The sequence below is a fragment of the Melanerpes formicivorus genome, unplaced genomic scaffold (genome assembly GCF_026170545.1).
Source record: "Melanerpes formicivorus ecotype bairdi unplaced genomic scaffold, bMelFor1.0.p_v2 SCAF_15, whole genome shotgun sequence".
NCBI lineage: Eukaryota > Metazoa > Chordata > Aves > Piciformes > Picidae > Melanerpes > Melanerpes formicivorus.
This window is the reverse complement of record NW_027142367.1, coordinates 2,007,150-2,021,901: the sequence shown is the minus strand read 5'-3', so window position 1 is coordinate 2,021,901 and position 14,752 is coordinate 2,007,150. Positions and strand designations below refer to the sequence as shown.

Below are 14,752 nucleotides of genomic sequence, written 5' to 3'. Positions count from 1 at the left end.
TCTTTTTCTATCCCTCTCCCATCCATTCTTGTTCCTTGCCCTTGTGAACCTTTTTTCCCTGTTATTGATATATATATATATATATATATAGATATTTTGAAGAAAAAAAAATTATTTGCCTCTCTACTTCCAAGCTGACTCCAGATTGTTGCTTAGTGGATTTGCTCCTTACCTTTTTTTTCCCTCCTCTCCCTGTTTGGAGGGAGGAGGTGGGGGGGGAAAGTGGGGAAGAGATTCTCAGCCTTTTCCCCATTTGAGCTTTTAACTCTCAGTTAAGGCTCAAACCACTACAGCTGCAAACCCATTGCAGTTTGTTACTGTAGCCTACTCCTATCCATTCAACACCTGTTCTGATAAATTCCCAATGAAAAGCATGCAAGTACACCCCATTTTCTCTGGATTTGCCCAGAGTTTTGAGGATCATTAGACAGATCATTGGATTTCTGCAAGAGATGTCTGTATAGTTTTCAGGTTTTGACTAATAAGCTCTTGAAAGGAGGTCTGCAGCCGAAAACAGCCTGAGCCAAAGTCAGAGGATGAGATTTGTGAAGACAGTTTTGCCTGCAGGTTTAGACATATTTGCAGGTCCAGAGTAGCTTCACTCTGTGGATATCCTCACCCCACCCCACCCAAAAGAAACCCAAAACAACCACCACCAAAACAAACCTGCAATTGTTATTAAAAAAATAAATTACTATTAAAAAACCTACTTCAGCTGTTTCTGTGACCATTTCCAGCAACAGAGATGCTTCCCAGAATTTTCTCAGAAAACAGAGGTAGCAGGGCAAGCACATTCCCTTCTAAGCTTAGGCAAATATGTGCACAAATTTTACTTGATTTGCCCAAATTCTATAAACAAAAGCAGGTAAGGATTTTAATGGAGTATGAAAACAGCAATTTTCTTTAGAAAGTTGCTAGCCAGGTTTAAAAATTGCAGTTGTGAAGTTCCCACTTAAATGTTTCAAGGGAGTCAGAATTGATATCTTTGAAATCAACACAGCCAAGAAATCTACTAAGCTCCACATGGGGGGAAAAAAAACAACTGGTATATAAATATATATTTATCTGAATTGCATTTGCAGTGTAGAGATGAAAGACATTTCAGGTGCATCTGCAATAGCTAATGATTGTTTGGTATATTTTAAGGATATTCTTTATAAACACATTTCTCTATCCACTCAATCAAATGCTCATTGGGAGCATCAGATTTTGATGTATCTTGAGGTATGATCTCAGAGGCATAGAGAGCTAAAATGAAGGTGACATTTTATTAGTAGCCATAGGCAACTCTAGTTCTGCCTACTTTAGTTATTTATATATATATATATATATATATATATATATATATGACACAGTCTCAAGCTGTGCCAAGGGAAGTTTAGGCTGGAGGTGAGGAGAAAGTTCTTCACAGAAAGAATAATTGGCCATTGGAATGTGCTGCCCAGGTTGGTGCTGAAGTCACCATCCCTGGAGATGTTCAGAAAGGGACTGGACATGGCACTTGGTGCCATGGTTTAGTTAGTTACGAGGTGTTGGGCAATAGGTTGGACTTGATGATCTCTGAGGTCTTTTCCAACCTCATTGATTCTATGATATCTGCTACTTTTAACTTTATTGACTAATAATAATAACATTGACTGGAGACTAGCTCTTTCTTGTCTGGTGATCAGAAAGCAGAAAAGTCACAAGGTAAAAGAAACCTCAGTTTTCCACAGGCATTCCAATGCATTGCTCCTATGGGAATTTGAGGTGGTTTAGAACTCTTTAGATAAATATTGGTGGTTCCTTCACTCCTGAGCTCACTAATAGCCTATATACTTGTGCACAATCCAATGTAATAAAACCACAGCAAAAAGGATAGTTTCTGTACGCTTGTTCTTTTGGGCAATGTCTCACATTTTTATTGCCAACTCCACAGTAACTTCACATACCCACTCAAAGTAAGATCAGGGTTGCTTCTTAACAGGAGATAGAACAGGCAAGAAAAGGTCACAGTGCTGTGAGATTTCCTCTTGGACAATGAACAGGATTAGAAGTGAATAGGTCCCAGGGAGAAGAATACCCCAAAATGAAACTCAAGGATGACAAGGCAAAGCCTAGGGTCCAAATGTCATCTCAGCAATCTCCTCCCAGCAACCTTGAGGTCAAGAAGTGACTACCAATAAAATTTCACATACACACACACACACACACATATAATATATATGTAATCCACTGCAAGTGGTGCTGCTACATTTGCCCAGCCAAAGTAAACAAACAAAAGCCTCTAAAAGGTTAGCAGGTCTGGAAGTTAAGATTTTTCCAGAATAAAACCAGCATCAGAAAATAAGAGACCATTGAGACAGGCTGCCTAAATGGACACAACACTGTCTTTTATCTCTTTAAAATCATTTATTGAAACAAAACAGAGAGCAAGAAGGACATTTCTGAAACACCATAAAGCATCATCCAACCACATTAAAGTCTGTTCACACAACCCCAAAGAAACTGTATCACCCACAGGCTATAAAGTACCACTCATCTACCCAGCAACTGCTCCTCAGAGGAAGTAGTCATGGGCATGGTCTTACTCTGCAGCAAAATGAAGCAAAACAGGTGAGCTACCATCATATTTAGTCATGATACTCTTAGTAGCTGCCAAAGGAAATAATTTTCATTTCTAGTCTGAATGCTTTCTGCTCCACAGCCAGTATTGGGCACAGGTATTCCTGAAGTGACCATGTCACAGGTGAAGCATGCTTAAAACAGAGGGGGGAATTACTCACTAAGGCTAATTAGCTACTCTAATGTCCCATTTTAAGTTAATGATAGGATACGCCAACAAACTAATCCATACTGAAGCTTCCAGTGATATATAAACAGTTATGGTTCCCGTAAACAAACCAGAGACCAGCACTGGTTAGAAGCATGGCACAGAGTCACACACCATGCACGGGATGGTCGCAACAGTCACCCTCAAGCACCGATACATTTCTGTTGGTGTTGGAGGCTGTTTGAGGAGCTGCTTTAATTCATGGGAAAACACAGCTTCAGCAGGCTCCAACATCACAGCTCACACTGGAGGTTGTTGTCAGAGATGTATCATTGCTATACAACAAAAGCCTCCAAAATCCAGCAGTGTTTTAAAACACAGGGTTGGATTCAGAGTACCTTATTTATTTGATACTACAAACATTGAAAGGATGAAAGTGCACTTAAGTGCTCTTATTTTCACTTGGCCTCCTCTACTCCACCTCAGTCCACAGTAAGAATTGTGGGATGCAGAGCAGATATCTGTATTTATACAGCATAAATGCTGATGGGGAAGAGAGAAATCAAGTCTATCTGTCTTCACAGTATCACCAAGGTTGGAAGAGACCTCAAATATAATCAAGTCCAACATGTCACCACAGACCTCATTACTAGACCATGGCACCAAGTGCCACATCCAATCCCTTCTTGAACACCTCCAGGGATGGTGACTCTACCACCTCTCTGGGCAGCCCATTCCAATGGCTAAAAACTTTCTCAGTGAAGAACTTTCTCCTCACCTCGAGCCTAAACTTCCCCTGATGCAGCTTGAGACTGTGTCCTCCTGAGTCCTCCTGTGTCTTCCTGAGTCCTTACTCTTCCTGGAGAAATCTAACCTTTTAACTGCTGATGATCCCTACTACTCAATCAAAACCCAGTGATATAAACATCTCTGAATGGAAAGAGAGTTGAAACTGAAAACCTGGATCTTCATCATTGTAATGAAAACTCTGGACTTGCATATCAGAACAACAGTAGATGAGGTCTTCTCGAGTTTGTTTGGGGTTTCTGTTTGGTTGGTTTTGTTTTTTTTCCCCAAGAGCAAAACACTTCAATTTGCTTTCACAGGTACACCATGCAGTAAAAGGCAAGCGTTCTTTTTAATCACTTTGATCAAATGCAAGCACATCTACACCAGATCCAGGCATCTTAGGGACTTTCAGTATTTAACCCAGTACTATACAGTAATTATTGACTGGTTTTACAGCATGTACCAAGGTTGTGTCTACCCCCAGTGCTTTTACAGCCTTTTCATTTAAAGTCTCTGCTGCTGTTCTACAAAATGTTTAATGTTACAGAGCAGCTAGATTCAGGGTAGAGGCTGGCACACAACCACAACCATGCAAAGGAGATCCTTGAGGCATGGACACGCTTTTGGTCATTGAATGAAATCACAAAAAAGGGGTCATCCTATGGTCATCAAAGTTCAGATTCTATCTATTACTTTTTATCAAGCTCAAATACCGAATAGGTGTGTTACCATTTTTGGATGACAAAAATACAAGCCAGTGGGGGCAAAGGCAATAGGCCATCATAAATACAAGACTAGAGGGTATGGACATTGCACCATGCACTTAATTGCCATGTAGGTACCCCCAAAAGTATACTTCTGTGAAAACTATCCTCCCTTCACTCTTATGTAGAGTGCTCTACATCTGGGATGATATTCTGCTTCCCTTGTTGCTACTGAGACAATTTAGACCATTCAGGTTTCATTTCATGAAACCCTCGCATTAGCAGTAATATCTTATGTGTATTTGCTTACCAGCAAACACAGGAGTCTTTCCCTGGAGCTCCATTTGCTTTCTATGCATCTGCTCAGACTTCTGCTGCTTGCCTGGGACTGTGGCACTGACACAGCCACCCCCATTTTCTAAAATCTAGCTGAACTTTCATAAAGCCTTGCTTTAACGCTTTGAGCGGCAGTCAAGTGGTTCTGTTTGGGTTTGGTGGTGCCAGGCTTTTTTCCCCTGCCTCCTCTTTAATTTTAGTGAAATTATTCCTTGTTTCTTATTGTGGATATGTCCCTAAACTAGTGTGTAAGTATAGCTAACATTTTTCAATAAACATACTGTGAATCTAACACAAAAAATGCTACAGAACAAGGCAGAAGTGCAAATTACTTCTTTTAATTGGCAAATATTTGTCTTAAACTGTTTGTGAGGGGGAAAAAAACAAAACCCAAACCCAAAAATTACACTTCCAAGTTTTTCCGTGAACTATTTTATCTAATTTTTTGGGTGTGACTGCAATAAATCCTGCTAAACGTCCTTATCATGCTCTGGGTTGTCTGAGCAACTAGGTTATGCCTGAGAACGAGAAGTATGTGGAGTCTCTTCACTCATTTTATAAGTCTGCTGTTTATTATTACATACTGTTCCAGTCAAATCCTGCCATCAATGCCCATGTCTTTCTCAGAAGGGAAGTCTCTTGAGGTCACTGGGCTGTCTTGAGTCTTAATCGCTGCTCAATGACTGCCGGCAGCATCCAGCTGTGACGTCAAGCACCAACCTCGGAGCGGGTGGATGGAATAAGAAAGTTCATCAGACTCCACATGACAATTACAGCTTTGGGAAAAACAAGCTCTGATCAGAGTGGGAGTCTGGTCTGTAGAGCAATAGAGTTTAAAAAAAAAGAAAGGGGGGGGGGGGGGCATACATTAACCCTCACTTTAAAAACCTATTTATTTTTTTAAAGTACAGTTAATACCCCTTTATTTTTTAAATAATAGTGATTCTTTATACTCATTGTTTTTTTGTGCCTGTGCTGAAGGCTTTCAGGGCTTAGAAATCCAGTCAAGACGCTGAACAGTGTGTGTGTACACAAGATGACAGCCTGTGGCAGGGGACACAAAGGCTTCAGAATACGGATGAACACAGTGAAGGGCCACCCGGGTGCGCTGGGGATGACGTGGCTGTCTGCTAGCAATCTGACACACTGCTCAAATGTGAGTTTGTTAATCTGAACTTGATTTCTGTGCTTGACTGACAATTGCGCTTGCTGGATTTTTTTTTTTCATGGCTTCATGACCACTTGATAGGCACCTGAGCATATTATCATCTCCCTCTTCCCTTCACCTAGCTGATGAACACAACACTCCACAAAAAACCACACAGCAATATGACTAGGTAGATGTCTGTTGGAAAGATTTTCTGCTTGATTTTAATCCCGAAGAACTGGCATTGCTCTAGTATTTTTTTAATTAAAACTGCCTTCACTCAGCTTGTTTTTTGTCTCGTGGAGCATCTATCAATCAGGAGGAGTCACTGCAGGATGCACTCAGTGGCAGGAGGCTAATTCATTCCCTCCCCCAACCCCAGACACTGACTTTTTTCTTTTCACCACCTCCCCCCCGCCCCAACTTCATTAACTAAATGCACTGAATAAACCTTAACATCCCAGCTAAATCCTATTGGCCCAGGATTTGCTGTTTAATGCTAAAACCCAAGCGACCCATTTTTCTCCTGTTGATACGTCTATTGCTGATGGCAGCCAGAAGAGAAAAATACCCAACCTTAAAGTATTTTAATGTAAGGAGCAAAACCCAGAGAATCCATCACTTTTTCTGCTGCTGCTCAGGAACTTTATCCAAGTTCTACTTGGTATGTCAAAGCTTCCCTTACTTTTGTGCTTCATAGGCAACGCAGCACGTCTGGTGCTTAGCAAATGAATACGACAAAGTGCATCTGTTATTAAAAGTGCAACAAGACCTCTTTAAATGAGCTTGTAAACTCTATGAATGCAGAATGAATTCCTCTACATTCTCCAGGCTCTGGTCATGACATTATTATAACTGTTAGGCGTACCCCACTAACAGAAAATCTTTGGGAAAGACTAACAAGAGCAAACTGTTCTAGTGCCCCAGGCTCACTTTAAGTTTCTTAGGTTTTGCTTTAAACTGTAATAGTTTGTCTTTCTGATTTCTTGTACACAAAACAAAAAGCTAAAGATTATTCACCAACCCCTGTCTCCTGGCTGCAAGCCTTCCCACTGCATCCCATTCTAATTGCTGTACCTAATCTCACCTTGGCTGATCTGCCCAATGTTTCCTCCTCAGTCCACGATGAGGTCACTTACCAGCTCTCAACTCTATTACCACTCATACTTGGTTAACCATCCAGCTGCAAAGCCTCCTGAAGTTCAACATGGGGATCTTTGTTTCTTTACTGCTCCCAAGGCTACCAATCTGCCTTTACCCCTTGCTCTATCACACCTCTGACCCTGAAACATACTGCCATGACCACCATATATTTTACCATAGCATCTGCCATTCCAAATCTCTTCCCTCCTGCAAATACCTCTTTCAGACTTCTGCCACAGGTATCAATGGCTGTAGCCATACCCCCCATTAGCTTTGCAAGCTTCTCCACAACTCTCTATCACAGTGGTAAACCCTTGCCTATTGCAGTGTCCCTCTAAGGTTGTCCCTACAGAATGTGCTTAGCCCCAGCCTTCCCGCCATCGTAAGCAGAAGAGTGAGCTCAGCCTTGGCTCTCCTGTGCTCTCTCCCCCCTGCACAGAGCACCATGAAAGGTGCAAACCACCACACCTCAGCGATGATAGCCTCCTGCCCTGCAATGGCTCCCTGGCGAGTGGCTCCATGCACAGAAAACCTAGCACCCCACTCACGGCTTGAAAAAGTCACTCACCACATTGGGAGTAATCTGTCCGAGAGGGCTATTTCAGCTTGCTCTTGGGTATCCAACCAACACAGCAGTCTTTGGATTTGACTTATATTTTTAATACCACATTTCACTTTACATTAGTATCAGACCTCAATGCCCTACAATACCAAGGCTGGTTTCTGAGAAGGGCTGCATCTTGCAATGCCTACCCCAAGCACACCACATCCTTCACCCTGCAAATTCCCATGGCATTCAGAGACTGCAAAGGCTGAAACAAGGAGCCTGGACATCTGGAAGACATTCAGTTATCCTGAATGAAAAAATCATATTGAGAAGAACCTAAAAGCAAATCTAATCTAACACTGAAGATACGCAGCGCAGGTTACACATTAGGATTATTAGTACAATGCCAGTTATGCGAAGGCTTTCAAATAAAAGAGCTTTCTTTCTGACTGTGCACTTGTGTTAATGTAGTTCATACCAATACCACTAATGGAGCATTCATCATGTTTCCTTGTCAGTAGTAACAAGAAAAATATATTGAGCCATAAGAACAAAATTAATATATCCATGTTACTACGTACACACTCTATAGATATGTTTAAATACGGTCGCTGAAGGAAGCAATGGTGAGAGAGTTCAATGATACAGAAATACTCAAACCAGCATAAATTTGAGACCAAGAATAATAAAGAAGGAACCAGTAAAGCAAGCAGCTATATTCCTGAGGACTTATTTTTGCAGCATAGACACAGATGAGGGAAAGAGAGAGAGAGAGAGAGCAAGGTCTTTGGTAAGAAATCGGCCATGTTAGATCGTAGGGAAAGTAAAAAACATATTTTTGTTCATCTGATTATAGATTCAGAAAGTATGGATTAATAACCACACAATCAATCAGGTTTTTCCAACGAGTAGAATGCTCAATAGATGACATTTTAAAGAGCTTCATGGGTAGACAACCCTCAGCTTTTCAGTTTATTTTCTTTTTAGAAAACTCTCGCCTGGTTTTTGTATGGCAAATTCCTGGATCCCATTTCAAACCATCCTCAGGGACAGTTCACGAGCTCGCACCAGGAATCTTGGTAGGGATAAGAAGTGAACAAATGGATTGCCAGCTGCTCAACTCCATTTTCCCTACTATTGTTCTACTTTTAAAACTAGATATAAACGAGTAAGACCCACTGCAAGACAGGATGGTACACGTGCTTCTAACAGCAATTCATTCTTTTTTAACATTTGAAGATAGACACCAATTCCCAGCTACTACTTCATTTTGCTATCCATAAATCTACTTATGAGCTGTTACAATATTGTTTGGTAACACGTGTTAACTAAGTGTTTATTTCTCCAGTAGTACCAGTACGGTTTGTCACAAACACAAACAGAAGTTGTACACTGCACATAACCATATCCAGTGCAAGAGGACATTCTAGCAGATGTATCAGATGTGAAAGTGTAAGTTTCAGTGCACAGTAACAAAATTTCTTCTGTCTTTACAAATAATAACAGCATCATGAACAATAATGAAGAGGCATGAAGTCCAGAGTCCTCTCACTATTGTTGTCATAAAGCCACCATATTGTTTCCTAGCTTCGGAAACACACTTTGAAGTTCACTCTTTCCCCCTACTGCACACCACACAGCATGACGTTTGTTGTCTCGAACCATTGACATTAGGGATTTAAAAACTTAAGAAAGCCTCCAGAAACATTAACAGCTACAAGACAGAAGTTAACTTCCAATGCTAATGCTCCCAAAGTATGGGACAACATTTCAACTCGGTTGCATTTGATAATGATGCTGGTTTCCAGTAGGTCAGAAACTTCTTTGCCTCTGCCTCTCTAACCCCTCCACAGACCCCGTGCTTTTCCTTGGCCTCTCCTCATTTCATGTTAAACTTGCAGGAAACTCTTTAACCAGGAGTGGCTGCAGCAAAGTGAGGGAATAGACACATACTGGTCGCCAGATGATATTATCGCATTTAAGCCCTGGAGCCACAGGCTCCAGCGGGGTTACTCACCCGCGGGAAGCCCACACTTTTCCAGCTGACAAGTTCCTAACAGATACTTCAGCGCAGCTCACTTCTGCGGATGACAAACCAGCCCCATCTCCACACACATCACTTCCACAGCAACTTGTTGGTTTCAATCTTCTAATTACTTTGCCCACCGCAGCCTGTCCTGGGCAGGCGGAGAAACGAAACTAATTCCTTGAAACGCGCACAAAAGCAGCACGTTCGGCTCCTGCAAGCTCTAAACAAAGCAAACCTCCCACCCCCCGCAAGTCCAGGAGGCAGAGGAGAGTCCCGCTCGCCTCTCCCCTTCCTGCGCAGGCAACGGTACGCACCTGCTGCGCGGGCTCCCTCGCCCGGCCGGAGCCCCACGCCGCTTCCTGCCGGAGCCCCACGCCGCTCCCTGCGCGGGGCCGTGCCGCCAGCCGCTCCCGCCGCCCTGCGCGGGGCTGCAGACAGCCGAGCCGAGCCGCACCCGCCGCCCTGCGCGGGCAGATGGCCGGCAGCTCGAAGCCCCACCAGAGCCGGGCAGAGCCGAGCCTTGGAGCCTTTCCTTTTCCCCCCCCTCCCCCCCCCTCTTTTTTATTTTCCTCCCTCTCACTTTCCCTCCTTTCCCCCCCCTTTTCCTCCCATCTCCCCGGTTTTCCTCCCTCCCTTCATTGGCTTAGTCCCTGGCAGATAAGCACGAGTCAGCCCGAGTGCGCTCACAGCACCCCCTCCACCAATCATTTCAATTAGTGCCACATGAAAGGAGCTTCTGCCCAAAATCTGCTTAAGAAAAGGCCAGAGGGCACGACAATCTCCTTTGCTCAACAATGACCAGAAGCTGCTATAAATATCCAAACAAAAGCACTGTCAAGGCCAAGAATGTCACATCCTAACATGATAAAATTGTGAAGACCTGACGTGTGCCAGAAGTACAAAGGAGAAGGAAAAAAAAAAAAAAAAAAAAAAGACATAAATATTAAAAGCAGTCTCCAGCTTCCTACCCTCTCCCCCAACACCTAACCTTGCAGTATCTCATCAAAGTTGTGTATTTCTGGGTGCCAAGCTACTATGGTTTTGAGGTCCCAAGCGGCTCGCTCACAATCCCTTTGTGACAGCTGCATGCTAATATTTATAGGTACCCAAGTTTGTGCACTTTATATAACCAAGAACAGTGACCAGGGCTGGTCAGACGTAGCTTCCAATCCCACAGATATGCTCCATCACACAAATAGGATAAGCAATAATGTCTCTAAATTGAAACATTACAAAGAGTTTTCAAATAGATCAATAGACAAATCAATATATTAATAAAATACAGACTGGCACATTTTTATCAAAACTGAGGCATTTAGACATACTTTACACTAGCATATTAGTATATGCCCTGTGAGTGAGGAGAAACTCCAGCCTGAGGTTTCTAGCTATACAATGAATTAGAGCTGAAAACTAACAAACCCCAAACCAACCAACAACAACAAAAAAACCCCAAACCAACACAAAATCAAAACAAAACACCCTTGATCAAGCAAAATGCCTCCTCCAGCAATGCCTAGACATGGAGCTTGTGCACCACTTTGCAGACCTCCAATTTGCACTGCCCAAGTACCTGGACTGCCTTTATGGGCATGGAGAGAGCAACGCAAGGCAAGGGAGTGGGTTTGGTCTCATTTGGCTGCTTGCAAGCTCTGCAGTACCTTTAAAAGAGTGATTTCCAGGGCATTGAGAGCAGGATGACTACAGTTAGGTTCATCTGAGAGGAGGCAGATAGTCTCTGTCCCCTAATTCCCTCCACAGACGTTTTTGAATGTAATTATTGCAAAGAGGGGGCACTCAGCTGATGTCCCTCCAGCTCTCACCTCTCCGTGTTTATGTACAAACATATGTAAAATTAGTTAATCCTGTTGACTAATCTCATGTTCTGTTAGAACTGTGATAAAAGCCTGTTTCCTCTGTTCAGTTTCCACCAACACAGCAACAAACTTTGCTTCTAGTACAAATAAATGTTACTTTTTCCATTTCATTCCTATGCCATCCTCTTGGTTTGTCCCACTGAAGTGAACTTCACACTGCTTCCTTAGACTAAACCCATTCACATGCAGGCTTATTCTCAAAGCACCCTTGTCCTCAACAACGTCCAGAGATTATTTTTGCCTGTTTTATTACATAAATTCCTTGAATTTAAGCATGTACCTGACATAACAAAGATCATTGGAAGAGACACATTTAAAAGAGAGAATAAAGTGAAGCTCATGCAAAATCCTAGTCCAAAGGTCACATGCACAGATTTACAAGAAAAAACTGCCCACAAGATTCCCAGACTTCCTAGTGTTAACAAAGAGCTCTCAGTAATCCAGAGGGCACAGACGCAGAACAATAACACCAACACAAACAATACAGACTAAGCATTGTTGGGCTGTGGTGAAGGCACATTATGCCCAGATACTGAATCTTGTCCCAGCATGTGGACAAGTTCCCCCTCCTCCAGGAGGAAGACAAAAGCCAAGGCATTAGCCAGGCTTGCACGCACCCAGCACATGCAGTGCTTGTGCTGACACCAGGTATGGGCATAATTCTAGCTTCACGCTTTCTATAGGCTGAAGCCAGTTGTTTATGAGAGTGCCCATTGGTCAAGCCCAGCCTCGAGGAATCTGAGTATCACCCCAGTTGGTAAACAAGTTGCCGCCCCCTCATTCACTTTGTCTCTGTGCTTGCTCGAGAGTTACTCTCTCGAGCTGCAGCCTTTGCCATTGAGCTTATTGTTGTTAGCTTCTGTTATACATGCACGCATACTGAAAGCCTCTGCATCCTGAGAAACATAGAGGGAGGACCTCAGCATCGCTACAGCCAGTTGTACGAACCGGGAGAGCCTACTGTGCCCACCGGAGGACTGGACCGACCTCCGAGGGTAAGATCTGCCCAGTTGCTGGGGAGAAGGGACTTGATCGATACCGAGTCCACGTATGCCTAGCTCCGCCGTAGCGGGAGAGGAGCCTCCACGTGTGCCGCTCTGAGCCCTATGAATCTCAGGGAAGACTAAGACATTGTTTTGTGCCTACAGCACCGAACCCAGGACCACTCCGAGAGTCCTGCTGCTCCTTTAAGCTCAGTAAACGAGAATCTGCTGCCTAACGCAACCGCATTCTCTCCCCAAGGCTGTTTGCATCAGCCCCGAGAAACGCCGTGGTTGGGCCGACCCCTGTAGCTTTGCCTGCTGCCGCGTCATCCAAGCCCACCTACCGGCCACCCGTCGTCCCGCCCTGCCGTGCAAGCCGACTTTGAGGGCCGACCCCATGGGCCGACCCCGACCAGGACCGATCCCTATTGTCTGGAGGGAATTGAATATCTTCCACGTACTTTCCATCCACTAGCACTCAGTTCAAAGTATCCGCGTCCAGCAGAGTAAGCGCTGACGCATAGAAAGATTGTAATATTGCTGTGTATAGCCAGAAGCCGCCCGCGTCCCGCCGAGTCGCCATCTAGTGGCCAAGTGGCGGAACCGCACCCTTTGTTATATAAATATAGAAATAGTCTGTAACTAGTTCAATTAAAGTTATAATCATAACACTAAGCCACTTGTGGAATCTATTTCACGAACGTGCACTAGAACATGTATATAAGTTGGTGATTCATCAGTTATTAATAATTGATAAAAATAATATTTTCATAATTCATGTTTCATATTAATAAATTTAATAACCTCTTCACCACATGGGCCAAAGCTGCCAGCCTGCAAGCAGACAAAGACCTCCCTGAGGATGGAGGAGAGTGGAGCAGAGATTCCTGTTCTGGCACAGGCAGAGTGGATGTCCAGCCCAGCAGCTGGAGGTATGTCCAGCTGTATTTGCACGGTATTGCAATACAGCAAATAAACTCTGCCACTCCCACTGGCTGATCTGTATATAGGCTCTTGCTTTTACTTCAAGCAGGGCCAAGCTGGGTGTCCACAGCAGCAGGAGTAGACATTCTTCGCATTGCAAAAGAGTGGACAGAGCCTTTGCTGAAGGGAAAAAAAACAAAACAATAAACCTCAAAACCAAAAGCCCCTCCAGGTAAGCATTCAAAGACTTTCAGCATAATGAGCTTACCTGGGAAAAACATGACCTGTGATTTACACAGCTGCACAGTTGTAACTCAGTGACAAGACATTAAAAACAAGTCACTAATGGGGTGAAATGCCAGCTTGTGTGCATGGTATAAAAATCTAAGCAGCCAGGCAGATGAATGAGTATGTGGAACTAAGCCACTGATGCCATAAGTAAAAGGAAGAGATCCTTCTCCTGGAATTTTGGATAATTTTGGTATCTTCCACTTTCTGATCAGCATTCAAAGACAGAGGGAAAAAAGAAAAGGTGTAAAAAATGAATAAGATCTTCTAATTTTGCCAAGAGGCCCTGTTTGAGTTGAACTATATTGACCTGGTCCTCACTGTTTTACATGCTGCTTTCCTACAGCAGCTTCTCCGAATTATGGATAGAAATGGTGGATGAATCTTGCAACTTCCTCAAGGATGCTGAAAAATGAGGAAAACTGGATGTATGGTAATGTGTCTCACAGGGAGGTATTCAGAAGGGCTCTGCTTAGTAAGCTTGAAAAGTATCCAAAATGCTATTTGCTTTACAGACCAAAATGCTGTATTTGATGATAAATCTAGGTGACAGATGACAGCAATCTCCATAAGCAATGTCTCCAAAAGAAAACGCATAAAGGTACTGTCTAGTTTGTAAACATTTTAGTATATATTTGCCATTTGAAATGTTTTATAAAACATTTGTAAATAGTCTGTTGGGGATTCACTAACAGATCAGGGTCAGACTTCTAGTTTTATAGAAAATTATTACTATTTCCTGGAAGTGCTGTAAGTGCAATGATGGAAATGGAGACTGAGATCAGATACTTCAGATTGTAGTCCTTGACATAATTTCCTGGAGAAGTAAGCCTATATGTGGAAAGCTCCTCCTCAAGCACTGGTTGAAGCTTTCCTTTAAACACCGTTTTGTTTGATAAGTGAAAACTGACACCACCACCAAATCATCTAGTGTTAGTGTTCTTTTTGTTTAACATGTCCCTGCTCTTAGGGAAAAAAAAGCCCAAACCAGTAGTGGATTATACTGTTTCTTTGTCTGAGTAAAATGTTGCAGTTCCGGAGATAAAGACGTATTCAGCTGAGCAATTAAATAGCTAAATAAATGAATCAGCAGAGCAGAAGTGACAGATTTAATTACTGCTTAGAGCTAGGAAGGGGAACTAATTATGGGGTTCATGAACCACATGCCATTCTTTTCCTTAAGCATGTGCTTCGATTCTTCTGGATCAAGCTCTGCAAATGTGGCAGCACCAT

The 14,752-nt window shown here is 43.0% G+C and overlaps 1 protein-coding gene across 14 annotated transcripts in view; it reads right to left on the bottom strand.

Moving 5' to 3' along the window:
* The window catches only part of LOC137445593 (poly(rC)-binding protein 3-like), a 618,838-nt gene that overhangs the window by 167,523 nt on the left and 436,563 nt on the right, over nt 1-14,752 (bottom strand). For 11 of the 14 annotated variants that reach the window (XM_068147444.1, XM_068147442.1, XM_068147446.1 and 8 more), the window contains exon 1: nt 9,762-9,985. The exons of 2 other annotated variants lie outside the window; for them this stretch is intronic. The gene's annotated coding sequence lies outside the window, so the exon portion shown is untranslated. One more of the 14 variants, XM_068147434.1, reaches the window with a different exon arrangement.